The sequence below is a fragment of the Furipterus horrens genome, unplaced genomic scaffold, assembly GCF_987537825.1.
Source record: "Furipterus horrens unplaced genomic scaffold, mFurHor1.1.pri manual_scaffold_12, whole genome shotgun sequence".
Lineage (NCBI taxonomy): Eukaryota > Metazoa > Chordata > Mammalia > Chiroptera > Furipteridae > Furipterus > Furipterus horrens.
The window spans coordinates 21,188,474-21,215,928 of record NW_028327182.1 but is presented as its reverse complement, the minus strand read 5'-3'; the positions used below and the strand labels follow the sequence as shown (position 1 = coordinate 21,215,928).

At 38.9% G+C, this 27,455-nt stretch overlaps 1 protein-coding gene across 2 annotated transcripts in view; it reads right to left on the bottom strand.

Annotated features, from left to right (window-relative positions):
* The window catches only part of KLF12 (KLF transcription factor 12), a 411,687-nt gene extending 398,225 nt beyond the window's left edge, over nt 1-13,462 (bottom strand). Inside the window, exon 1 of one of the 2 annotated variants that reach the window (XM_090258533.1) lies at nt 13,184-13,462. The gene's annotated coding sequence lies outside the window, so the exon portion shown is untranslated. Of the gene's footprint in view, nt 1-12,938; nt 13,107-13,183 lie in introns of those variants that run through there. The other variant, XM_090258532.1, reaches the window with a different exon arrangement.
* Nucleotides 13,463-27,455: the final 13,993 nt, after the last annotated feature.

Here is a 27,455-nt window from a genome sequence, read left to right as displayed (position 1 = left end):
GCAAGAGAGAGGCTCATAGATAGAGAGCAGGCTGACAGCTTCGGGGGCAGGGAGCGTTGGAGGGATGAAGGAATCAAGAAAAAAAGAAAACAAGAGAAAACTCATGGACATGAACTACAGTGTGGTGACTGCGGGGAGGAAAGGGTGGAAGAGAGTATGTGGGTAAAACGGTAATGGAAAAAATACATTAAAGTAAATAAATACACATACAAGAAAGAGAGAAAGACACAGAGAGAGAAAACTCAGTTGAAAATCGTTTCCAAAAAATAAACCAATTTTTATAAGCAGCGCTCAAAAAAACCTTGTGTAAATGTGTGTTAACACATTTATGGTATGGAGAAAAATATAAAAGGACACACAGTGGTTCTGATGACATGGATTATAAGGGGACAGAATGCTATTGTTGGTGAAAGGAAGAAGGGGAGCTAAGTAAAAAAGAAAAAAATGAGTTTACTAAAAAATAAAGTTTCAAGTCTGTACACATGTATATCTACTTTCATCAGAGAGGTATATTTGCAAATGCTACCCAATAAGTGAGTTTCTGGAAAACAAAGCTTATTTCCTACAGACTGTAAATTGTGTTCATTAAAAAACTGAGGCATAATAGTAATAATAAAGTCACATTTAAATACTATAAGTAGAAGTGCCCTTATAGTTGAGAGCTTCGAAAAAATCAAAATAAAAAATAAACACTATAAATGCCTAGCTTGGAGCCGGTTGTAAACATTAAAAGAGTTAATTGCCTTTAAAATGTATCATATACACTCTAAATACAATAAATGTGCAATATACATTTTTTTGAAAGAGGAAAAACTTAAAAAAATCACATGCTTACATGGAAAAAGCTTTTCTGGTAAGATTAAAACTACTTAAAAGAAACTAAAACATAAATCTAAAAATATTGTAGGGTATTATTTTTAGGTACATTAAAAATCTAAATGAAGAAAATACACTAATCCAGAATACGCCAGTATGGCCCTTCGTTGGGGCTTAGCTGCACTGCTCTTTCTGTGACCTGCCTATACTTCAGGACAAAGGCCCTGTTTTACTTACCTTTGTATTCTCAGCACAAGTCCTGGTACATAATAAGAGATGAACCATCTCCCTAACTTTCCTCAAAGAATTATGGATGCCTTGAACTGCACAGTTTCTTCCAGGATTGATCAACTTGATATCTCTGGGCTAACAAAAACGAGGGTTTCTTAAAAATGTCCTTCTAAAGTGCATTTTGGAAGAGGATAGGAATTCAGTCAATAATAGTCAATGAACATCTATCTCACACGAGCTAGACACTAGACTGTGGCACTTCTTTTGTGCAAAGTGGACTTTGAAAATTTTGGCTTATTAAGACTAAGTAAAAGTTAGAAAGAGAGCTGAGGAATGAAATGAAAAAACGTATTTTACTGGTGTTAGAAATCAAAGTTCTAGATTTCACTCAGGCACCTTCTAGTTATTTTACCTTCATGTGACTTTAATTTCCTCCTTAATAAAATGGTAATATGTCCAATCTATGTTATAGGATTGTCAAGATGAAACTAAAACCACTCTGTAAAATGCCATGCACTAAGCCATTTTGTGCTAGCCCACAGTTTTCAAGTATTCTAAACTGTCTTAATTACCATGCTATTTACAAATAAAACACAATTCCATCAGCCTCCAGCCCTGGTCTAGTCTCAATATACTCAATAGAAGGCTCAGTGTACAATAATTCCATCAAATGCTCTTTATAGACTCATTAAGAGTTCTTTCTCATTAAATACTCTCAAAATAAAATATTCTGTGTTTGCTTAAGTGTCCTGTATTTATACCTAAAGTAGAAAAGTTAATGCACATTCCGGAGAATTTCATTCTATAAATATATAACCTATTTTAAGTATAATTTCTTTCTAAATACCACCAAAATAGGGAAGCAGCCCAAGTGTCCATCAGTAGATGAGTAGATAAAACAACTATGGGACATGTACACAATGGAATACCACTCAGTCATAAAAAAGAAGAAAAATCTTACTCTTTGTGACAGCATGGATGGAGCTGGAGAACGTTATGCTAAGTGAAATAAGCCTGTCAGAGAAAGACAAGCATCATATGATTTCACTCATATGTGGAATCTAATGAATAACCTGAACTAACAAGGAAAACAGAGACAGACTCATAGACGGAGAGCAGGCTGACAGCTAGTGGGGTTGGGGTCAGGGGTGGAGGGATTGAGAAAATGGAAAAAGGACTCAAGGACATGGACAACAGGATGGTGATTGTGGGGGGGTGTAAGGGAGATAAATGGTAATGGGAAAAATACAATAAAAAAGCAATGACTAAAAATAAATAAATCAATAAATATCCTTTCAAGCAACACCTCTGATAAACTACAATTGACTCTGACCTTCTGTAAAACTGATTGGTTTTTTAGTTTATCCTTCCATGGTTCTTCTTTAAAAAATATTCTTATTCCTATATTCAAAGATTTTTGATCAAGCCTAAAATATGTATGATTTATAAATAATATACATCAAATCTCTTAAGCAATATAAAAAATTTTATTAGATAATATCACATGAAGTATATTTTAAAATTGTATTCACTCATTATTATTGTTTGTTTTGCCCAAATAAACTTTCCCTAAACTCATTATAACACTACATGTTCTACTGGCCAAGTATATCCCAGGATTTATTTTTGGAAAAGAAATTTTTTTCATGATATGGCAAACGACAGAAGCTTAACCAAAACACCATAAAGTCATCAGCTCTAAAAGATAACAGAAAGGGTGTGAAATCACCACAGCTGCCAGAATACCTTTTTAATACTTTCTTCCACTTGAAGGTTTGCTTTGTTTTTCTATAAAATGTAAACTATCTCCATGAAGGATTTTTGCCAGGCCCTGAAACACTGGCTTCTCAGAGAGAAGCAATGTCTTCCCCATGCATTTTGTTTAAAGGAACTTACAGCACTTCGTCTACTTATCACAAATTACTTTGTATTTTAATTATCTACAGGAGTCTTGCCTCCTCTACTTGATTTTCAGCTTGTTAATGTGATGTCCTACTCATGTTCACAAGGATTCCAGATACATGGTAGAAGCTAAATAAGTATAGTTCAAATGGATAAGTAGGCATTTTTATATAGTGTTTTTTATTACTTTTATTATGCCTCTGATTTTAATAGCTTTATCAAGTAGCAAAACACATATTAACCAGAATCTACTCGTCTTTTATTACCACTATGGAACGCCCTGTAGGAGTTGCCTTCTAAATCTTTTTTTTAATTAAGTCTCATAATTTGTTTTAGTATTGGGTTGGCCAAAAAGCCCGTATATATTTTTCTGTAAAATAAAAGACACGTTTTTCATTTTCACCAATAACTTTGATGATTTGGATACTATGAGTATGTCAGCTATCTCCTGTGTGGTATAACGTCCTCAATTAACGTCTCGATTTGATCACTATCAGCTTCAACTGGTCTACCTGACCATGGAAAAATCTTCAGCAAGAAATCTTTAGGACGAAACTTCACAAACCCCTTTTGACACATTCAATCAGTCACAACACCTCCATACACTGCACAAATCTTTTTTTGTGTTTCAGGTGCATTTTTACCTTTCTTGAAATAATAAAGCATAATACACCAAAAATGTTGCGTATCTTCTTCCATCTTCAATATTAAAATGGCTACACAAAAATTCAGCAATTTTTATGTTGTTTTTTTAAATGCACGCTGATATGACAGCTGTCACAATACAATAGAGCACTAATGGGACTCTATCAAATTACCTGCAAAGTGCAATTTCAACTAGGACCTTTAACTGAAAATCATGCGTAACTGTGATTGAAATTTGGTTTTGATAAAATTATTATTTTTTAACATAGGATATAATGTTTTGGTCAAAGTAAATACTAGTTTTGCACTGCACCTTCGATATCCTTTCCTCCACCCCCCCCCCATAAAAGCAATTTCAAGGGAAAGTAAAAAGCAAAAAACAAAAAATTATTTCAAATGAAGTTATAGACAATTAAGCACTACTAGAGTCATCTTACAGAAAAAACTAAACAAACTTTTGGTTAACCCAATACATACATTAATTAGCAAACACAGAACTGCCTTCTGTATGAAGTAAATATTCTAGTCAATGTATTCTAGTAAGTGTACTATGTCAATATAATCTACGACAACATAATGCACTTAGACACATTCTCCTGGCTGGTGGTGTGCCCGACTCTGCAGACTCGTGAATAAACACCTCGCTTTGCTGCTCAAAAAAAATTAAAAAAAATAATAATGCACTTAATACAATATTTAGTAGTATGTACTCTCAATTTTTGTTCTACTCTATAATAAAACTAACTGGAAAATCTACTTAATGATGGAGGGAAGTAAAAGTAACACAAGAGAAGTTCAAAGGCTTTCCAGTGTTCAAATCTCTGCTGTTAAACTAACTGGCTACTGATAACGATGGCATTATCTTGGTGAAAATCAGTTTCCACATCTATAAAATGGAAAACAAAATATCATACACATGTACTCAATAAGTATTCTTTAATAAAGAAGGGAATCTCTTTTTTTTTTTTTTTTTTAATCCTCACCCAAAGATATTTTTTCACTGCTTTTTAGAAAAAGAGGATGGGAGAAAGGGAAACATTGATGTTTCTCATCATTCAGTTGCCTCCCATACACACCCAGACCAGGGATGGTACATGCCCAGATTGGGCATGGTATGCACCCTGATTGGGCCTCAAACCCGCAACCTTTCAGTTACAGGACAATGTTCAAAATCAACTAAGCCACACCAGCCAGGGCAGGAATCTCTTTTTGTATACATATGCAACACACTCCTGAAAACTTGTTCAGAACTCAAATAAGTATAAGTCAAGGGACCAGACATGTTTTAAAAGACCCGTCCCCAGAGACAGAAAAAAATTATAAAATTTGTAATTAAACACAATCTATTAAATACTGTCATTAAAAATAGATGTATAGCCCTGGCCAGTGTGGCTCAGTGGACTGAGTACTGTCCTGCAAACTGAAAGGTCGCTGGTTCGATTCCTGGTCATGGCACATAATAAATAAAATCTTTAAAAAAAAAAAGAAAAAAAATATATAACATTTTGTGTGTTCTACAATATTATTTTTACCCAATTTATCAGCTTAACTCTATTAATTATTTTCAGTAAAGATTTACTTTTCAGTGTATTTAATGATTTGTCTCAATTGTTATCAGGATAATATACTGTTTCTCATAACTAAAAGAAGCACTTTTATTTTCCTCTTTTTTTATTCATTTTGTTAATGAAAGACAAAAAGTAAAATTTTCAAATATTTTTTCAAATGTGGCAAAGTCATGAGGATGTGGTACAAGGATGTCACTTGGCAAAAGCATTGCCACACAATAGATAAAAAAAAAATGCATTCATAAATTGATGTTCATAAGCCAAAATTCAGTGTGTAAAAGGTACTTTAAGGGTACCAATATATAATATCCAAAGTCTCAGTTATTTGAAAGTCAACTACACAAACTTGTTTACTAAAGAGTACTTATAAAAAAGCTAACACATGCCTGTGTGGCTCAGTTGGTTGGGTGTCTTCCCACAAACCAAAAGGTCTCTGGTTGATTCTTGATCAGGGCACATGCCTGGGTTGTGGGTTCAATCCCCAGTCGAAGGTGCCTGCGAGAGGCAATGATCAATGTTTCACTCCCTCTCCTTCTCCCTCCCTTCCCCTCTCTTTAAAATCAAAAATAAAAATTAAAAAAAAGAAAAAAAAAATCACAGTGCCTAATTTCTGTATTATAGTAGCTGTACAATAACGAATAGCTATTTTATTTTGTGCTAGCATTCATTATGAATGGCTGCTTTTAAAACAGGAATCAATATATTGGAGCAGACTATTATCATCAAGCACTAAGTATGTATAAGGTTCTATATACTAGATGCTTTCCAAATATTACCAAATTGGAATCCTCAGAAAAATCCTGCAATGTTGACATTATTTGTTCTTTCTGTTTTTATTTACCAATGAGTAAACTAAGACTTGGAGAATTAACTTGCACAGTTAGCTAAGAACTGGTTAGAGGTTTCAAATCCAGCATTGACTCCGCTGCAAGGTTTCATTTTTCAAGAAGAAAAAATATTTTTAAAAATGTAGTGAACTGTGGAATGTCTAATAGAGTTGAATATATTTAGCCAGAGATAAAAAGACTTAGGTAGGAAATGACAAGGATATTGGCATTTAGCTACTGAAGGGTCATCACATGGACTCCATTCCTCAATTTGTTCTTTCAATAAGTATTTAGCACTATATAATCAGTCACTATATTAAGCACTGTGTTAGAAGCCAGTAAAGTAACTATGAAGAAGATTCATTTCCTGCTCTCATGGGGCCTATTATTGGGAGGGGACAAGGCAAATCAAGAAGCAATTACACCAGAAATTGTGCTACAGGGCCAAAGAATACAGACTGGTGCCTGGCATAATCTTAAAGCACGGGATGATATATAAGAGTCACACAAAAAGTGAGGTTTAACAGTGATTGTTATACCATGAATAGGAGTTAGGCAAGGTATGTGTGTGACGTGGAAAGAGTCTATAAAGTGAGTTATATTGATGAGCTAGTTTGTGTTTGTTCTTTGCTCTTGTAAGAATAGAGAGTTTAGGCCAAGTCTGAAAAAGTACTTTTTTGTTTTTTAACTGGAGAAAATATAGCTAGGGAGAAATTATGTAAATTAATATTGTTCTTAATTTTTTCAAATTTTAGAGAAATTTGAGAAATGTACATGGCAGAAAGCTGTGCATATAAACAAAACATGTTCAATAATTTTTCAAATACCCATTTAAGATCGCCATCATCTACATTTATGATGCATATATTGTGTTGCAACAATGTCTGAGTCTAACCAAAAGACACTAAGTCATAAATCAGACATAGCTTAATCAACAGAATCTTGGCTTAACTAGGCATTTGCAGCTCAATAGGCTGTTCTAAATTTTACTACAACAGCATAAATTTAATGATTCTATAAAACAAAATTAAGGACATTTTTAATGACCTGTTGATAGAAGTTTTAGCTGACTCATTAAAGAAGTAGCCTATAGATTTACAATCTCTAAATAATCATTGTTGATCTTTATTTTCAATTTTCTGTAACTGATCATGGGGAATTGAATTTTCATCTATTTCTTTTCTTTGAAAAATCTCAGATGTTTCACCTGCTTTACACAGTGTTAATAGCAACTTTTATACCAGCTACATAGAAACTTTTTAAGAGTGACCTTCTCAAGGTCATGGAGCAAATCTCTGGTTAGACAGGAATGGAATTCATGACCTCTGACTGCCAGAAGTTTTCTACCCACACTCAGAAATTCCTTCTCCATAAGTGTAATTTATATGCTCACTTTGAGAGGCTGGAAAGTTCCAATCTTTTAGGGCAGGGGGTAGGGAGTAGGGAGGGAATGGTTTTCCTGTGAAATCAGTTGCCACACCAGTACTTTATATTTTTATACACATTATCTCATGTTACCCTCACCACAGCCCTGTAAGCAATGTATTATTCTTCCCATTTTACAGATTCAAAGAGGTTCAGAAATTTAACCAAGGTTATGCAGAGTTAGTAAGCAAGAGAGTCCTGACTCAAACTGATATTTCCAGGATATATAATCTTAGCAGAAACCTAATTATGAAATAAATGAAGATTTTCTTTAAAGTTGTTTATTTCAGCCCTGGCTGGTGTGGCTCAGTGGATTGAACACTGGCCTGTGAACCAAAGGTTTGACGTTCAATTCCCAGTCAGGGCACATGCCTGGGTTGCAGGCCAGGCCCCCAGTTTGGGGACCGTGAGAGGCAACCACATGTTGATATTTCTCTCCCTGTCTTTCTCCTTCCCTTCCCCCTCACTCTAAAAATAACTAATAAAATCTCTTTAAAAAATTAAGTTATTTCATTTTTTTACAATTACCCATCTTGTTGCCGTGAGGTTTATTGTTTTGTCTGGGGGGAGGGTGTTGTTTCCATGTTTTGTAATGAGTTTGCTTGTTAATCTAAAAAAAGCAGGAATAGTACTACTAAACATAGAATTTGAAAAAACAAACTATGTGTTTCCCTGCTTTTTTATATAAGTGAGTAGGGGGAACTTTTTACTGTAATTTTTGGTCAGAATGTATATGGTAGAGGGGGTATGTACAAATATAGATAAAGAATATAAAAATTCATTCATAAATATTATATATATACATATATATATACACATACATAAGATGGTGAATATATGTATACATAGAATATACCTACACGTCATGCCAGAAATTATTGTGAAAAGTCATATACTGTAGCCTCCCCCCCCCTCTTACCTACAGTTTTGCTTTCCAAGGTTTCAGTACCCTTGATCAAAAATCATTGCATGGAACATTCCAGAAATTTTAAACCATGGGCTGCTGTTCTGAGTAGCGTGATGAAATCTCAACATCCAATTCAGTCCCATCCAGGATGTGACCCATCCCCTTGTCCACATGTATATGGTCCCAACCCCTTAGTCACTTGGTAGCCTTCTAGGTTATCAGATAGAATGCTTGTGTTCAAGTCACCCTTATTTTTAATAATGACCCCAAAGTGCAAGAACAGGGCTGACAGTAATTAGGATATGCCAAAGGGAAGCCATAAAGTGCTTCCTTTAAGTGAAAAGATACATATAGATGGGAGGAGACAGTATACATGGTGTTCCATACAATCCACAGTTTCAGGCATCCACTGGGGTGTTGAAACATATCCCCCATGGATAAGGGGGGACTGGGGGTCTACTGTATGCTGATAAGCATGGTGGATGTAGCACTTGGAGCACAAATCCTGGGTATCTCGGCCATCAGCTGGTTAACAGTGGCAGCTTCTATAGCCTCTGCTGAGAGCAGGAAAACTACCCCAAAGCTCTCCCATGTTTCCCCCCTCATCTTTCCTGCAGCAATACAGCAAATTACAAGGGCTATAGACTAGTCCACTTGTACCTAAGTAGCAATACTGTTTAGACCAGTTCAAGTACTGTACTAAAAAACATTTTAAAATATATACCATGAAATTAACAAAATAAATAAATAAAAGTACAACTTTTGGGGGGGGGGGCATACCAGGGCAAAATTCTCTGAGTGAATATCCTGTAATCTACTGCCAGACCAAAACAAATTTGTATGGAACAACATGACTACTCAAGTAGCCACTTTTAAGACAATAAACACCCCAAACCGAAAAATCCTTTTGTAACATAATTACCGAGAATATATAGAGAAAGTAACCATTTAATCCACAGCATGTGTTCTCCACCACAGAACTCAAAAGCTGACATCAGATGGGGTGTGGCCGGTACAGGCCCTGAAAATGAATTCTGGCCAGCTGCAGCCGGACAGTCCTCTGGGCAGACTTGGGACACAGAAACCACCAAGCAGGTCTCATAGAACCTACGGCCGTTGACCTTCTGGGCACAGGGCAAGGCCCATCTGTTTATGTGCATTTTGATTTTGGGAGGGGTAGCTGTGACAGATGAGTTCAGGCTGTGGTTATAGGGTGTTGCCAGTGATTTAATTTTAATATTTTTACACTTACATTTTGTACATAAAACTGAAAGCTGTGCATAACTGGCAGACTGAAAAACAAATAAATAAGAATTTCAAAATGAGAAATAAACGAACATTGGGCAAGATATAGATATTTCCACTCTACTAGCAAAATGTAAATGAGAGAGGTAAGCTACTGAAACCTATCTTAGGAATTATTTACAAAACTGCAAGTTGTTTTCTAAAAGAAAAAGAGAGTCCTGGTGTCCATTCTGAATGAAACTTTGGGGATTTTTAGCTCTTATTCATTAATCAATATGGAAGCACAATTTGGGAAACTTATTTTTAAAAAAATAACTTTTCAAATGAGTCTCTGCCATTGCTAGTTTTGTAGAACGAACTACTTTGTATTAATACATAAATCAACTACATCTAGATTTATGAATGTGACACTCTAAGAATGTTTCTTTCACAATATAATGAAAACAGATCATTTGACACCCTTATTTTAATGTGATTATTCTAATGTTAATTTGCATAAATATGAAATTCCACACTTTGCATTTTGTACAATGGTGAAAATGTCCAGGACCTTTATATATTCAACTATTTACCAATATCACCTCCCTGATAAGGTTACTCAATACTAGATTAACCAACACTGGCTTGAGTTTAAAAGGCCCTCAGTATAGGCCTAGAGGCCTAAGCTTAGAGACACATTATGTGTCTTTCTGAAATTTTTAAAAATAAATAAACCCTATGTTTAAGAACAAATTAGTTCATTTAGTTGATAACAGCCTGCTTCATGACATGACATTTAACACTCACTCTGAGTCCATTAAAGTCCCTGTTTACCTTTCACAGGAGGTGGGGAAGTAATCCCTGAGGAACATACTGTATATATTTTTAAATGACCAGAACACTATCACTGTTATATGCCTGATGCATGCTCTTAGGAATGACCATCAAGCATCCTCATTTGTTTTTCCCTTGGCCAGCAGAAAGGGAGCACACTAGGGTTTGCAGTGCGTTCCCTTTCTGTACACACATAGGCTGCAGCTGTAGTAAACAACCACCAGCCAAGAGCTGCTGAAACAACCACCAGCCAAGAGCTGCTGAGGTCAAGGTCTCAAACGCTACACCAGGACCAGTTTTCTCCCAAATGGCAATCAGTTGTTGAGAAAGAACTTTGTGGAGAAATAAATATTAAGGGCTCATTAGCACAACAATTTTCATTCAATAAACAGTAATACAAAGCATTCCAAAGTGAAGTTTAACAGACTGAAGTATCTTTTAAATACGCCTTAATAAATAAGTGAAGCACTTCACAAATAAACAGAAACCCCTCAGGAATGTTTTGTTTACCAGACACAGCTATATTAGTTACACAGTTTTAGTTCATAAACTATGAACATTTTATGGGAAAACATTCCAAATTTTACCAGCTTAAGTATATTTCATAATTGTTAGGAATTAGAAGGTAGAATAATAAACCTCTTTCCTAAATACATTACAAATTTCTGCCAATTCTTGTGTCCTCAGATTGCTCTCTCCCCAACTCAAAGCAGCTTAATATACGCCAGGTAGTCTCCAGATTGAGCAAGCGGCAGCGATAAAGAATAACTTATGCAACTGAAATGTTTGTCCTTCAACATCCTATTCCTACTCAGCTTCTACAGTTAAACATTTTCTAGCCTAAAAGTACACCCCTTTATCATAACCAATTCCTGTGGTGTTTTTCTTTTTTCAAAATGTAAACATTTGAATGAGGTCTGCAAAAAGAAAAATCTTTTTTTTTTTTGGTGGGGGGGCGTTAAGTTTTTATTAAATGCCAATTTCAAAGAGCATTTCTAACATGGTATACACCCACTCTCCCAAGTGACCACGTCTATCCCCATCACAAGCGGATAGCTGTAAAACGCCACCAAATTCATTTCAAAGCATTTACTCATCTAAACAACTCTATCCTCCAGTAAGAAAAGGGCATGGAGGCAGCTAGGTGGGTTTGCAGAATGACGTGTACTTGATTGGCAGGTGTCTACCAAAGCCACTAGATGCACATGCACTAAATGTAAATAGAGCAGCTCATCTCCCTAGTGTTACAGGGAAACAGAGAATGCGAAAGCTGATTTAAAATAAAATATCCAAGTGCTCCACCGAGAATTCTATTAGCCAGTGGGATTGCTTAAAACAACCCATATAGAACCATACTTAAATGATCTGTACAGTTAAATTAGAGAGCTGACAATATTAACCACACAAACTGTTTATGCAGATTACACATTCCGTCGTACTAATACTCTAACCCAACAGTCAGCTTTCATCAACTGAATTAAGGCTATTACTATTAAAGTATGCAAAACTCGAAACACAGGGTGAAGGGGGTTGGGAAGCTGCAGGGCATATAACAAAGGAATTGGTACTTTTTTCCAAGCATTAGCCTCAAATACACTTCAAAATAGAACTGTTGAATGCACCCCACCCTTTTCCCCCAAAGATAAAAGTTTTCAAAGTTCTAATAGGCAGTTCTCTAACTAACAAAAGCAGGATTGCTTCTACCCGTAGGGGAGCATCTAAGAAGAACACTAACTAATGTTGCTAAGGTCAAGTCCGAGTCCTCGGAGCGAGCTTCTAAGGCAAGAATTGGCTCCTAGGCCGGCTAGGCGGGCTTCCGGGCCAGGGTGGACGTGCAAAGTTACCCCTTGTCAACTCCGGCCGGGTCCCCAGTAATTGAAAATAACAGCCACGGGGCAGCCCCTGGCTACTTCCACGGACGAAGCACTGTAGCAAGTGACAGTTACACATCATTACGACCAGAGACAATAATGAATGTAGCACCAGGACCACTATTCTTGCCAGCAGTGTCATCTCCGCCTTAACCCCTTCCCCTCCACTCTCTCCAGCGCACACCCACAGCCCACACAGCCCCGGTACGGGAGCTATTCACCGAACTCGCCCTATTCTTGGGGGCAAACTATCAATACTTCCACAAGCCCGCCCCCCCCCCCAATTCAGCACTGGTGTTTTATTTCTCATCCTTGGCAACTGTCAGGCAAACATTGCAACCAACAATTCCACTAGGAATAGAAAAACATTTGCTTAATTCACGTTACTTGACAAGTTCTTTTAGAAAAAAATATATATATTGAGGCGGGGGGAGCTCCTTCTTTCTTCTCCACGAAACGACGGACGCTACTTGCTTTGCAATAGCATCGCCCTCCCTGGGCCCCCTCCCGCTTCCCAACACTTTCCCCCTTTAAGAATACAGACCAACCAAAATGATTTAACTTGAGCAGATGACAGAAGGAAAATAAAACATGTTAAGAGAATACGGTCTCATTTGGGATGGCAAAAAAAAAAAAAAAAAGGAGGAGGGGGTTGTTTATTTTGATAAGAAACGGAATCGGCACAGACCTGAACAGAAGCTGCAGAGCAGGAGAAATTGTTTTCTTTCCCTCACACAGAGTCCCCCTCTCTCCCTTTCTCTCTCTCACACGCGCGCGCACACACACACTCACTCGCACACACACGGCGTCACCCGCGCACACTCACACGCACACTCGCACACGCACAGGCAGAGCCTCTCAGCTGCTCTCTGCAGTTCTCAGGAAATGAATGGGGGGCAACCCAGGGAACTGTTGTACTTGCAAATGACTTACCCGGATCACATGATGCGCTAAATGTAGGGTGGGCCGGTGGGTGGAGGCTGCCGAGACGCGAGCCCGGGTCTAGCACGGGGAGCCTCGCCAGGCCCGCATCGAATTACCCCGGGGCCCAGCCGAGGGGGTTGCAAGACGCCGCTTCTCCTCCCTCGCAACCCGCAGCTCAGGAAACCGGAGAGGCGCGGGTGGGGGAACGGGATGAAGTGGAGGGAGGGGGGGTGAAAACACCAAACCCCCAAACAAAAGAGCTCCGGGTCCTCCTCCCCAGAAACAAAGCCCCGCCGCTGCGGGCGAGCCCCGGGGTGGGGCCGAGGGCGGGGGCGGTGGCGGGGAGGGGCTCGCTCCGCAGGCGCTAAGTCGCTTTATTGCCAGAAAATGGGGCCCCCGAGCCGCTCCGCCCGAGGATTAGGAGGCGGGCTCTGAGTGTGATGGTTGAAATCCCCTGTGGGAAACTAACCCCTCCCCGCTCGCAGAGGTAGAAGGCAACACCCACTGCCCGGCCCTCGCCTCGCCGCCCCGGCCGCCGGGCTGGGGGGTGGGTCCGCGGAGCCTCCACCCCGCCCCACCCCGCCCCACCCTTGCCCCCGCCCCTAGCCTCCGGCCTCCGTCGCGCTTCCCTTTCACCTGCACCACCTTGCTGCGGCGCCCCAAATAACCTACACATGGCCACCGAGCTTTGGGAGCCACCGGCCCAGGGGAGACAGCGGGGCCTCGCAGCGGGAGGAAACCCGGGATTTCAACTCGCCGGGCGCGGAGGCTCGCACTGAGCCGCCAGAAAGTCCCCTCTTTTGTGTCACAGCGTGCGAGGCAGCATTAGGAAGAAAATTCGGAGACAAATAAAGCACGGAGCTCGGTCGCTCCCTACTCCGCCCCTCCGGATGGGGGCGTGCGGGGAGGGACCCGGGAGCCCGAGCTGTCCCCGCGGCTCACCCGCCAGCTAACTTGGAAAGGTGTGGGCGGAGCCGGCTGGGGCCAGCGGCCGAGCCTGCGGGGCCCGCCTCGAGGCCTCTCCCGGAGACCGCCCCGGGGTGGCCGGGCATCGCCCACGCGGGGCAACAATAAGGTCCGGATAGGGGCTGCGCGCAGGGGTGCGCGCGAGGGTGGGGCGGGCGGAGGGCTGGGCGTAGAAGGGAGGGGAATCATTGTTTAGGTTCTGGAGCAACACACGTTGCGAGCGAGGCAGGGTGTCCTCCCTCCCCGCGCTTCACCTTGGAGGGATGAATGGGGGCGAGGCTGAGACGCTTGCATCGCTTCGGAGTCCCCGGGGTAGGGGTGCCCACGCGCGCTAGTTATTTAGGAAAGCTGGCGAACTTGGAGGAGGAGAGGGAAGCAGGAGCTGCAGACCCCCACCGAGGCCGTGGGGGCGGTGGGGATATGGAGTCCAGCCCCCCCGCCCTGCGCCCCAGAAGGGTGCCCCGAGATCTGGGCGTCCTTGACGCCTCCGCCAGCGGCCATGGGGGAGCGGATCCACGGGATTCTGGGGCAGCGGAGAGGAGATAGCTGCGCGGCCCGGCCGTCCCAGCCGCTGCCTGGAGGGCGCGGGGTCAGTGGCTAGCCAGGGGAAGAGGGGAGGAGACAGGGCGGAGGCGGACCGGCGGATGGGGGGAGTGGGGAGTGGGCTGGCCGCGCGCAGCGGTCCTCGATTGGGATTGCGTGCGGCACTTTCTTGCAAACTTAGGTGAGCGCGCTGGGGCTCCTAGGCGGACCCGACACCCCTGCCCGGTTCCCCTGAGCCCGCCCAGCGTGGGAAACCGCCCAGTTGATGGGAAGGCCGCTAAGAGAAAGTTTATGTTGCGAGAGAAAGATCTGCAGTAGTGTTAACATGAAGTGGGATGAGAAGAGAAACAAGGGAGAGGCTGAGAAACAGGAAATGAGAGCGAAGGATCGAATTCTAGCCAGGAAAAAGCCTCATTCTACATTTTGTGGGGCATTTTCCAAACACTTCTAAAGGCCCTGTGCGCGTCATCAATAAAAGCAAAGGCAGTGAACTGCTTGGTGCGTTCTCTGCCTCCTGCCCCATTCTGCATGGGAGGAAGATGAGAAAGCTGGTCCAGCTTGGAGGGTGTTGCCGCAGCCCACTTCTAGTCCTGACAGGACGAAGCACCTGGCCTGTGTCTTAACACAGGATTGAGAGAAGGTGTCTCTGACCTGATCCTAGGGTTTCGAAGAACAAATGACGTAAGCGTGAAAGTGTTGAAAACTGTGGACCACTCCTTAAGCGCAGGATCCTTAGCAGAGGAGAGCAGCGGGAGCGGAAAGGCGGTGGAAGCCCACCGATGAAGACTTGGGTGCGGCCAGGGAAGAAGGAACTCGGAAGGAAAATGGAACCTGGAGGCTAAGGGGGTGTGTCGCTGGGGTGTGTGTCTGTTCCCGGGAAAGCAGCTCTGGACCGCACCCCCTGGGCTGAGCCTGGGCACCGGGTGAACAGCCCTTTAAGCTCTACTACATCGGGATAGAAACAACATGAAAAGACAAGTTTGGAAACGGTAGAATATCAACAAATGCAAAATATTTAAACGAAAAACTTGCCTCTACTAGACACACTGTAATGCTTCCCTATATATAGGTGGAGCAAGGAGAGGCAGGGAGTGATGGCAGTGAGTTTAACTGTAAGAGTGGAAGGATGCTATGAGAAATTGTCATTGCGGCAGCTCTCATACTAACAGCTCTTTTTCAGAGAGCTGAGTGGCGGACCGACCATAAATATATTCTTTAGCAAGGGCTTCTGCACGTGGAAAAACATTCCGAATTGCACTCCCTGCCTATGGTAGAGGCATAGGAATAGAATGATGAAAGATAGAAAATAAAAGTACAAGAATCCATCCCAGAGGGATAGGAAATTAGGGGGCAGGTCAAAAATAATATCTAGAATCTGAATAGTGTGCTCAAAAAAAGGAAATGCACCAGTATTAGGAAAAAGACACTTGCGGATTTTTGAAAAGAATACAAATGTTAAATTAAGGCAAATCCCCAGTATGAAGAACAGGAAACAGAAAATAAATATTTAAAAGTGAGAATCTCTTCATTGTGTCAACTGGTGGTGGGTGTGGAGAGCAAACACAAAGAAAGAATAAAGCAAGTATGTATTGGGAGTTAGTGTACTGGAGGAAATTGTGTGGGTGAGGGTGTGTGCTTGTGTACAGGCATTCACTTCCAATTCAGTTCATATAATTCCATCTGTACAGAACATAGATTTCAACAAACTAAGGTGTGAACAGAAGGGTAGAAGGTAGGAAAAGTACACATACTCTGGCAAAAATATGGGCATATCTTTGTTTAATTCTTTCTCCTCTATTTGCATGTATGTGCAGACATGTGAAAAATCAGTAATTGGCAGTTATTTTACCAAGAATGTACAATTCTGATCGCATGAAAATGTGTTGAAATTAGAGAATCATAAAATTTTATTGTTGAAAATAGCTGTTGGATCAAATTCTATCTGATACTTCCATTCTGCTTAAAACCAAGTTGATGTGGGTTAAAGATGACCAGTTCCCTTCACATTATATGCTTCATTTACTTAGTCATTATTATGGCAAAGATCAAAAGAATGAATTAAAGAGGATAAAGGTTGGTATTCTAAGTTTCTTATAAATGGTACATTTATTGGACTTCTTTTACATAAGATATTGTCCAGAAAAGAGAAGAGCATATACAAGCACCCCCAAAGCAAATAATATGTCAAGTTTAATATAAATTATATAGCAAAATGTTAAAACTAGCCATTTTAAGTGTTAAGGTAATAATAAATATTACTACTCAAAACTTTTTGCCAGATCTTTGTATACTTTACCAGTGGTCTTACTCTTTTTGGAAAATTAGTGTCAGTAGTAGAAAAGTCAGTTACAGTATTAAGAGTTATTACCTATACCACACCTGATTTCTCTAAGGTAAAGACTCTCTTCAATATCTGTACATTTTAAGTTCTTAAGCCTTTGAATTAGTGATGTTTAAAATTACATGGATGATTTAACACTACTATAATTCTGGGCAGGACTGGGGTAAATGGACCCCATTTTCAGAATAAAAGCTTTCTCAGAAAATTAGAATTGACTAGAAGTGATATATTGAATAAAAGAGATTCCCAAAGCTTTAAATAAATTAAAATACATAATCCTGGTGGTTTCCTAGGGCCAGAAATGAATAGGTACTATTAGGTCTTTAATGCGTATTTTTTTCATGTGTCATATTTTGGCAATAATGTACAGCAAAGGGGGATTTTCCTGTTAAGTATGAGAAAGGCATGCAAAAGCCTTACTACAGATACAAACAGCTGGTGATATTATCTGATTACATGGTAAACAACATGTTTTGATCTGAATGGAGAGCTGTCTGGAAATTAGGGAAAAACGATATTTCATAACTTTGTTTTATTGCAGTCAATACAGTTTTTGTCCTGCTAGCTTAAGTATCTTCATCACATCCATATATGTGTCTCTTCCAAGTTCCTGCATAGTCACTTTCATTCAAGTCTGCTCCTGAATCCACTACCATGACTCCTGCCCATTGCTGAGCAGATTCCCCTGGCCTCTCCTCTCACATTTATTTCACCTCTCCTACAGCAAAACCTTAATTATAGCATACCTATATTTAAAAAACCAAAATGGCACAAATTAGTTTTAATTTGACATTAGGGCCCCTCTTAGATTTGCATATCTCTTACCTTCCCTTCCAGCCTGTGTGGACACCTGGCCATGCCATATCCATGCTGGATGGCCTTTACTCGATGGTCCTCTTCCATTTCCTCCTATGGAGTCTTCCTGATTGGATTCCATGATGCTCACACATATATATACATATTCCATCCCCTCACCAAAAAAAAATCATCTTTCCCTTCTTAGAGCTTCTTTTGGTATAATGGAATGAATGCCTTAACCATTGATCATCTGGTTTTTCATCTTTGTTTTCTGATTCTCAATTTTTGCACCTATTTAAATAATATTTCCCTCATATTGAAGGATTAACATGTATTGGATGCTCACTTGGGCCAATGTGAGATATATGTTAATTCCCTCACTTGTTCTTAAGGTACTTAACACCTTTCTCCTTTCATTATATATTATTGGCTCCCCTATCACAGGTAACTATTTGAGAAGAAGAGCTGTGCCATAACCATTTATTTAGCCTACCTTTTAGCCCTCATACCATTCTGCACATTGTATGTGATAGATAATTGCTTGTCAAACAAATATAAAATCATATAAATTGGAATGGCATACATTAAAGGACAATGGAGCAAAGAACCTGTTTCTTCTATTTGGGTGCATATATTGAAAAGAAGCAAAACTCAAATGTGTCAGTAAATACCTTTTGAACATTGATTTTGGCAACTTCAAGTAACTTTCTTTTACATTAGAAGTTTTTACATACAAAACTATCGGTTTTGGATCATTTTACCTAATTTAATTATCATATTTAATCATATAAAATCATGCAATTAACAGTGTGAAGGTTCCTAAAAAAAAATTAAAAATGGAACTGCCTTGACTCAGCAACTCCACTTCTGGGAATATATCCTAAGAATCCTGAAACACCAATTCTAAAGAATATATGCACTTCTATGTTCATAGCAACATTGTTTACAATAACCAAGATCTGGAAACAGCCTAATGTCTATCAGTAGAGGAGTGGATAAAAATAGCTGTGGTACATTTACACAATGAAATATTATGCAGCAGTAAAAAAGAAGGAATTCTTTTGCGACAGCATGGATGGATCCAGAGACTATTATATAAGTGACATAAGCTAGTCGTTGAAAGACAAATACCATATGATCTTACTTATATGTGCAATATAATGAACAAAATAAGCTAATGAACAAAAGAGAATCAGAGGCATAGAAACATGGAACAGACTGACCACAGTAAGAGAGGAGGGGGGAGGGGGGGACTGATTGAAAGGAGGTGAAGGGATTAGCCAAAGAACACATATGTGTGACCCATGGACATGAACAATAGTGTGAGGATTGCCTGAGGGAGTGTGTCAGGGTGCTGGGTGGAGGGGAACAAAGGGAGGGAAATTGAGATAACTGTTATATCATAAACAAAATATTTTTTTTAATTATAAATGGAATTGCCTTATGACCCAGCAATTCCACTTTGGGGAATATACCCAAAGAAATCTGAAACATTAATTTGAAAGAATACAAGGTGGGGCAAAAATAGGTAGTAAGTTTACAGTTGTTTGTATGGAATATAATAAATAATAATACAAGAAAAAATTCTGTGTTTCAGGCATTCACAGCTATAAATCTACCTTTTCACCACCCTGTATATGCACCCCTGTGTTTACTGCAACATTATCTACAATAGCCAAGATGTGGAATCAACCCAAGAGACCATCAGTAGATGAGTGGATAAAAAAAAGCTGTGGTGCATTTTCAAGGAAATCTTACCTTTTACAACAGCATGGATGGACCTAGAGTGTATTATGCTAAGTGAAAAGGCAGAGAAAGAAATATACCATAAAATTTCACTTACATGTGGAATCTAATGAATAAAAGAAGCAAAATAGAAAGAGACTCATGGATACAGAGAACAGACTAACAGCTGTGAGAGGGGAGGGAGGTTAAGGGACTGGGTGGAAAGGGTGCAGGGATTAAGCAGTACAGATTAGTAGCTGAAGAACAGCCACAGATGCAGATTGCAGCATGGAGAACTTAGTCAACAAGGTTGAGATAACAGGGTATGGGGCCAGGTGGGTGCTTGGAACAGCAGGGGTCAATTCCGTAGACAGAGTGCATGGTTTTCCAACCACTGCTATACATCTAAAACTGGTGTGGAATGGTATTAGATGAAAAATCTGATTGAAAAATAAAAGATAAATTATTTAAATCATCCAATCAACTGCAATACATTGCTTTCCATTCTTTTAAAATCAGAATTACATTGTACTACATAAGAAATTTCAATACCAGGGAGAAAATTCATAGCAAATTTGTTTTTTAAGGCACCACTTTGCTGCTGTGGCTCAGTTGGTTGAAACATCATCCCATGCACCAAAATATTGCAGTTTTGATTTCCGGTCAGGGCACATACCTAGGTTTCAAGTTCATTCCCCAGTCCAGGCATGTATGGGAGACAACCAATCAATGTTTTCTCTCATATCAATGTCTCTCCTCCTCTCTCTTTGCTCTGTCTTTCTCTTTCTCTTTCTCCCCATTCCTCCTTTAAAAGCCACAAAAAGATGTCCTCTAGTGAAAAAAAATGTTAAAGGCACTTTGCAAGTTTTTAGACTGTAAACATTGGGTTTATAATGTAATGAATAGAGACAATCTGCATCTTAAATATAATAAATCGAGGCACATCAGATTTGAACTATGGCTGGTCTTTCCTTTTTAAATTTTATTTTTTAGTTACAGTTTACATTTAATATTATTTTGTATTAGTCTCAGGTGTACAGCATAGCAGTTAGACAATCATACACTTTACAAAGTATTCCCCTTCGATATTCCTAGTGCCTACCTGGCACCACACATAGTTATTACAATATTATTGACAATATTCCCTATTGTGTACATTACATCCCCATGACTATTTTGTAACTACTAATCTGTATTTCTTAATCCCTTCACCTTTTTCACCAACTCCACTAACCCCTCTGCCCCGCTGACAACCATGACTCTGTTCTCTCTATCTATGAGTGTTGCAATTTCATGTGTTTATTTATTTTGTTCTTTAGATTCCACATATAAATGAAATCATATGATATCTTGTGATATCTGTCTATCTCTACTCCACTTAGCATAACTCCCTCTAGGTCCATCCATACTCTCAGAAATCGTACCATTTCATTCTTTGTATGGACAAGTAATATTCCATTGTGTAAATGTACCACAGCTCTTGTATCCACTCATCTATTGATGAGTACTTGGGTTGCTTCCATATCTCAGCTATTGTGAATAATGCTGGAATGAACAGAGGGTGCATATAGTCTTTTGAATTAGTGTTTCAGGTTCTTTTGGATATAATCCCAGAAATGGAATGGCTGGATCATAAGGCAGTTCCATTATTAATTTTTTGAGGAAATTCCATAGTCTTTCCCACAGTGGTTACACCAATCTGCATTCTCACTAATAATGCAAGAGGTTCCCTTTTCTCCACATTCTCACCAAAACTTTGTTGTTCGTTGATTTACTGATGATAGTCATTCTGCCAGGGGTGAGCTGGTATCTATCACATTGTGGTTTTAATTTTCATTTTTCTGATAATTAGTGACATTGAGCATCTTTTCATATGTATATTGGTCCTCTGTATGTCCTCTTTGGAGAAGTATCTATTTCAATCCTCTATTCATTTTAAGTTGAGTTGTCTGATTTTTCCTTTTTTTTTTTTTTTTTTTTTTGCTGTTGAGTTTATCTTTGCCCTTTTAAATTTACAACTGAAAATTATACCCCCATGGAAATTATGTAATTCAGCTCAAGTATCTGTAGTCCAAAGAATATGGCTTTAGTTTCATGCTACCTATAAGGTACAAGCCTTAGGATTATAAGCATGTGAAGATGAGTTTAAATAAAACCATTGAATAACTACAAGATAAGGTACAATTAAAATACTCTGGATGAGGGACTTCTAGCCAAGATAGAGGCATAGACAGACACTCTGCGTCTACCTCCACAACTAAGAAGAAATACAACTACCTCAAAACTAGAAACAACCAGAAGTTCCAGAAAATCAAACGTCATGGAAGTCCAGCAAACAAAGATATAAAGAAGAAAAATCTCATCCAGACAGAGACAGCAGTTGGGGACAGCTGTAGAGATGGAAATTGCCCGGATCCTTGAAGAGAATTCAAGGATCCTGAAATTTGGATATCAGTTTACCAAGCAAGGGCCATGAACAATGGTGGCAGCTGCCATCACAAAGAATAATGACCTGGTTCATAAAAAGCGAGTTGAAGGAGACCGAAGGTAAAGCTCTACAAGAGGTGAAGCTTCACCACGGCAGCCATTTAAAAGTGAACAAAAGCTCTTCTCCTTCCCCATCGGGACTATTTTATCAAAAGTTGTTCATTTTCGTTAACCACACTACTAATAATTTAAGGTGATTCTTTTTTAGCACTCTTTATTTATCTTGGATTTTTAAATATATACAGTTGTTTTATTTGCTCATGGCCGCCTCTGGCAACTTGCACCTGTGGACATTTGCAGATCTTTAGTGGATGGCAACAGTGGAAATGATTTAACCACTTTCATACTGGGTTGTCTTACTTTGTTAAACTTTTTTTAACCACTGAAAAGAAAAAAAATACTCTGGATGAAATTATGTCTGTTGAAAAACGTTAAGAAAGACTTTGTGGAGAAGGTTAACTGGCAACCTTCTTCAAAAGATGGATATTTTTATTTTTTATTAAACCAATGTAATGAAATATTTTTAGTGAAATGCCTCATGCATATAAAATAATATATATCATGTATATGTTAAGATATGGTTCTGTGACCTACCCCTAAATTAAGAAGTAGAATATTCCCAATACTCTCTAAGTCCCACACTGTGGTCATCCCAATCACTTCATTATCTTGTCCCTCAGGGGGCATCTACTTTCTGAATTGTGGTTTATCATTTTATTGCAATTTTTATCAATCTTTTTATCTTGATATAAAGTCTTCCCAATCATTTTTCCTGATAGTGAATTGGCATTATTTAATTTATTATCCCCACGTTTGGGTTTTCCCAAATTTTTGCAATTTTACCTACATTATAGTGAACATCTTGACTTCTTTCTTTTAAATAATATTTCTTTTAGATAATACCCTCTAAGTTGTGTTACTAAAACAAAGATTATAAGTTTTTTTCTGTTTTAGAAATATACTGTCAGATTATTTTTCAAAAGTATTTTACCAGTCTACCATGACATCAGCATATATGAAAGTGCCATTTCCTTATGTTCTTGCTAAGGCTGGGTGGTGCTTTTAAATCTAAAAAAAGAACAAAAAAACCCTTTAACTTGGTAAGCAAGAAAGCTTGAATTTTAATTCTTTTATTAGTAGGGCTGAACTCTACTCTAGGAATATAAATGTGGCCTGAGTCAAACTGATCTTGCCACAGCCTGGCTGAAAGGATAGAAGTCTGGCTACAATAGGAATTAAACACTGGAACAGCTATGAGAGACTTTACAAATTCAGACTCTAAAATTCAACAACTTATCATTTTGGGGAAGAGATACAAGAAAGAAAAAATGAGAAATTCTTTTTCTCATATTTCAAGCCTTGGTAATAAGAGAAAAGAAGTGTCTTAAAGGTATGAAATTCAGGGCTCTGGCCAGGGTGGCTCAGTTTGTTGGAGCGCTGTCCTGTAAGCGAAGGGTGCAAGTTTGATCCCAAGCCGGGGCACATAGTTAGTTTGTGGGTTTGATGCCTGATCTGGGTAATTACGGGAGGCAACCAATCAGTGTTTCTCTCTCACATTGATGTTTCTATTTCTCCTTTCCTGTCTCTCTAAAAACAGTAAAAAGAAGAAGAAAAAAATTCCTCAGGTGAGGATTTTTTTTAAGTATGAAATTCAAGAATACTAGCTTGTTTTTAGTTTTGATAAATTTTGAAAGTCTTCTGAATAGATAATTAGTTCTACCATATTGGAAGCTAAAATAGCAAATTAGGTAGCTGATAGAGAATAGAGGGAATTAAAACCTAGTCAGAAATTTAGGAATAAAATAACATGAAATAAAAATAGGGGAAGACAGGAAAAGAGGAAGGAAGGGAGAAAGGAAAATCACTGTACTGATTAGTATACCTTTGCTTTCATCTGCAAACAGAAAACCTGACCAATGTCTGCTTAAGATGCATTTTTTTCTGTACACCCCTTCCCCCAGTGAAACACGAAATCCAGTGGTAGGCAACCACAAATCAAGACCATGTGACTGCTCTCTGTTGTCCTAGGGCCTCACGCTCATTTTCTTTGTTCCTCTTCTTAACATGTAAGCCCCCCCCCCCACATTGTAAAGAAGGAAAAGAAGATAAAGGTAAAGTAGGTCAAGTTTATTCCTTTTAGAAAGGTTTCACGAAGTCACACCCATATCATCTGCTTATATGTCATTTGTCAGAACTGGATCCCATGGCTTCCTGAAGACCAACCATAGGGAGTGTACATAGAGAAGAGCATCTTAGATGGAATTTGAAACAGACAAGTGAGAGTTTCTGCCCTTTTGTTATGTAATTTTTAATAATGCTTTTGTCTTAAATTGTAAATCATTATATTACTGAGGATCTTTGTTGAATACTTGCTGGCAGACAGCTGGAAAGAAAAAAAACATACCATAGGCTTACAAGTTGACACCATTATTGTAAGGACACCAATTCATAAACTACCAAAAAAATAAGACTTTGTAATTTTAAAAAATTTATTTACTTTTAGAGAGAAGGCAAATGAGGGAGAAAGAGAGGGAGAGAAACATCAATGTGTGAGAGAGACATCTTGCATGCACCCTGACCAGGAACCAAAACCACAACCTAAGCACATGCCCTGACCGAGAATCAAACTGGTGACCTTTTGCTTTGCAGGATGATGCCCACCCAACTGAGCCACATTGGTCAAGGCAAGATTTTGTAATGTTTCTTAATATGCACTTTTCTACACAACACGGTAAAAAAAATTCAGCAAAGTATACAAACCCTAATGTAATCATATTTAAATTAATCCATGGGAGATTTAGCGAACTCAATGTGTGAACCTCACTTTAGCTTCACCCAGTTAAATAGTCTGGTTATGGCTCAGATTTTCAATCCATCAGTTTTCATGTGTTTGAAAATGAATATTAATTTTTAAAAGTTGGATAAGCATATCACAATCAGAAGGTAAATATAAACAGCATTTGCATTTTATATTCAGATATTAGTGAGCCAACAGTATAAGAGCTTGCATTTGTGAAACAAAAGTACCAAAGTGACTTTAGGTTCTATCATTTGATTATGTGACCTTTGAGAGTTTGCTTAATTTTTCTTGGTTTGAGTTTTCCTCCCTCTATGACTGGAATGGCACCTTCTTTATAAGGATGTGAAAAATTAATGAGATCTTATACTAATGAGCTGTATGAGACTTGTCAATAATTGTGAATAACCACTTCTCAGTTATCTTGCCAGCGCTCAACACACAAGTCCTCAAAACTTTTTGATGGAAAATGAAAACTTCCAAATTGCCTAGCATATTGTGGGTGCACTATAATTTTTATTTTGTGTTAGCTAGAACCATTAGCTTCTGTAATACAAAAACTTTTTTGTTCACTATAGTCACCTAATAAAATATCAGAGCTGTTTTTCAAAAAAAAAATGACCTAATGAAATACATTAAATTTTTATAGAATAGTTCAGTAAAATGTTTGGACCCAGTTAATTCAATTCGTAAAGATTAGCATTTTCCTAGATTTGGCATGCATCTGCTGTAACTTACCTATCTTCCAAGTTAGAATACATGTGAAGTTAAAATAACTTAAACTATATCTATCACTTAAAGCAACTTTATACTCAAAGATTCTTAATAAAGAATTTTCCTTTCTTCCTCCCTCCCTCCTTCCTCTCCTTCTCCTCCTTTTCATCCTCACCCTGATCCTCCTTCTTCTCTCTTTTTCTCTTTAAAAGACAAAGATAAATTATAGATAATTTACCCATGAAGAATACGGTTTGCCTTTTTATGTTTATAGATTAGCTTTATAGCTCACAAATTAGCTTTTTGAACCTTTTATGCAGAATTTAAATACAATTTCATTTTCTCAATTCCAGATAAAAATGGCCATGGCTAATAAAGAAAAGTCACAGCAGGGTAAACAAAAACCTTTCTCAAACAGCCCTAAGTTTATAAACTGACATTTCACTCCTTCTTTTAAACAGTGACATTTATTAACCCATTACTATGTGCCACACTATTCAAAGTATTTCTCACATAATTCATTTAATTTTCACAAGAATCCTATGAATCTATACTATTGTTTTCACCTTCTCAGTGCGAGTGTCACCAAACTATTACAAGTTGCAAGCCCCACAAGCACTTCTGAAGCTCCTTCTCTTTAATCTTTTTCTATGTAACACTTATTTTACTGTGAAACCCTGAGGGAAAAAAATATCTACTAAGAGGGGCTCCTGGTGGCTAACTGGGCTCAAATTTTAAAAAACAGATCCTAGCTGCCATTCCTGCATAGGGGCCTCTCCACAAGCCATGCTGAGCTGCCTCCCTGGGCTGTGTTTCTGCCACTTGAGTCAGTCGTTATAAAGGAGTTCTTGGAATCCTTTCAACCAATAGAACTAAGGCTTTTCCCAGCCAACAGAGCTCCACAGCGCTGGCCATCCGTAGGAGCTCTATTCTGACCAATCAGGACAGAGCCTTTTGGACCAATCGAACTTGAAAACTCTGGCGTCCTTATTTGCATGAGGATGGACCAGTCAGGAACCAGGGGCAGAGACTCCTGTCCACATAAGCAAGCTACCGGTGGGCTCCCAAAGCACACTTCTCCTTTCCTTTAAAGAATGAAGCATGTGTCACCTTGGCTGACCTAAAACTTGGAAAATGTCTAACCAAAGCAGGGTGGAGCAGACCATTGAGGAGGAAAGCAGAGCTGTCTAGCTGGAAAGGGGCCTGGTCCCAGCTCTATCTGCAGCCTACCTCCACTAAAGTAGGATTTCCATTAGAACAGAAGATTGTTCTCTCGTGTTCACTGCTGCAGCACAGTAGAAAAGTGCCCAGCGTGTAGCTGGGCATTCAATAAATATTTTGGAGTGAGCATAATTCCCATTATATGAATGAGAACACTGTAGCATCTGATGCTTTGATATCACTTTATCTTCAAAACTACAATTATAAGGATTTTGTACAATGCATCATTGATTGTTGTGCTATAAATCATTTCCATATATTTCTTATTGATGAGAAATAGCTGACTAACCTCAACAGACCCAGTAGATCAGCGGTTCTCAACCTGTGGGTCATGACCTCTTTGGGGGTCGAACAACCCTTTCACAGGGGGCACGTAAGACCATCGGAAAACACATATATAATTATATGTTGTTTTTGTGATTAATCACTATGCTTTAATTATGTTCAATTTGTAACAATGAAAATACATCCTGCATATCAGATATTTACAGTACAATTCATAACAGTAGCAAAATTACAGTTATGAAGTAGCAATGAAAATAATTTTATGGTCGGGGGTCACCACAACATGAGGAACTGTATTAAAGGGTCATGGCATTAGGAAGGTTGAGAACCACTGCAGTAGATGAATATGGTCTCAGAAACTCAACAGGTTATCACAAGATCATGAATAGAGAGACGATTCCTTC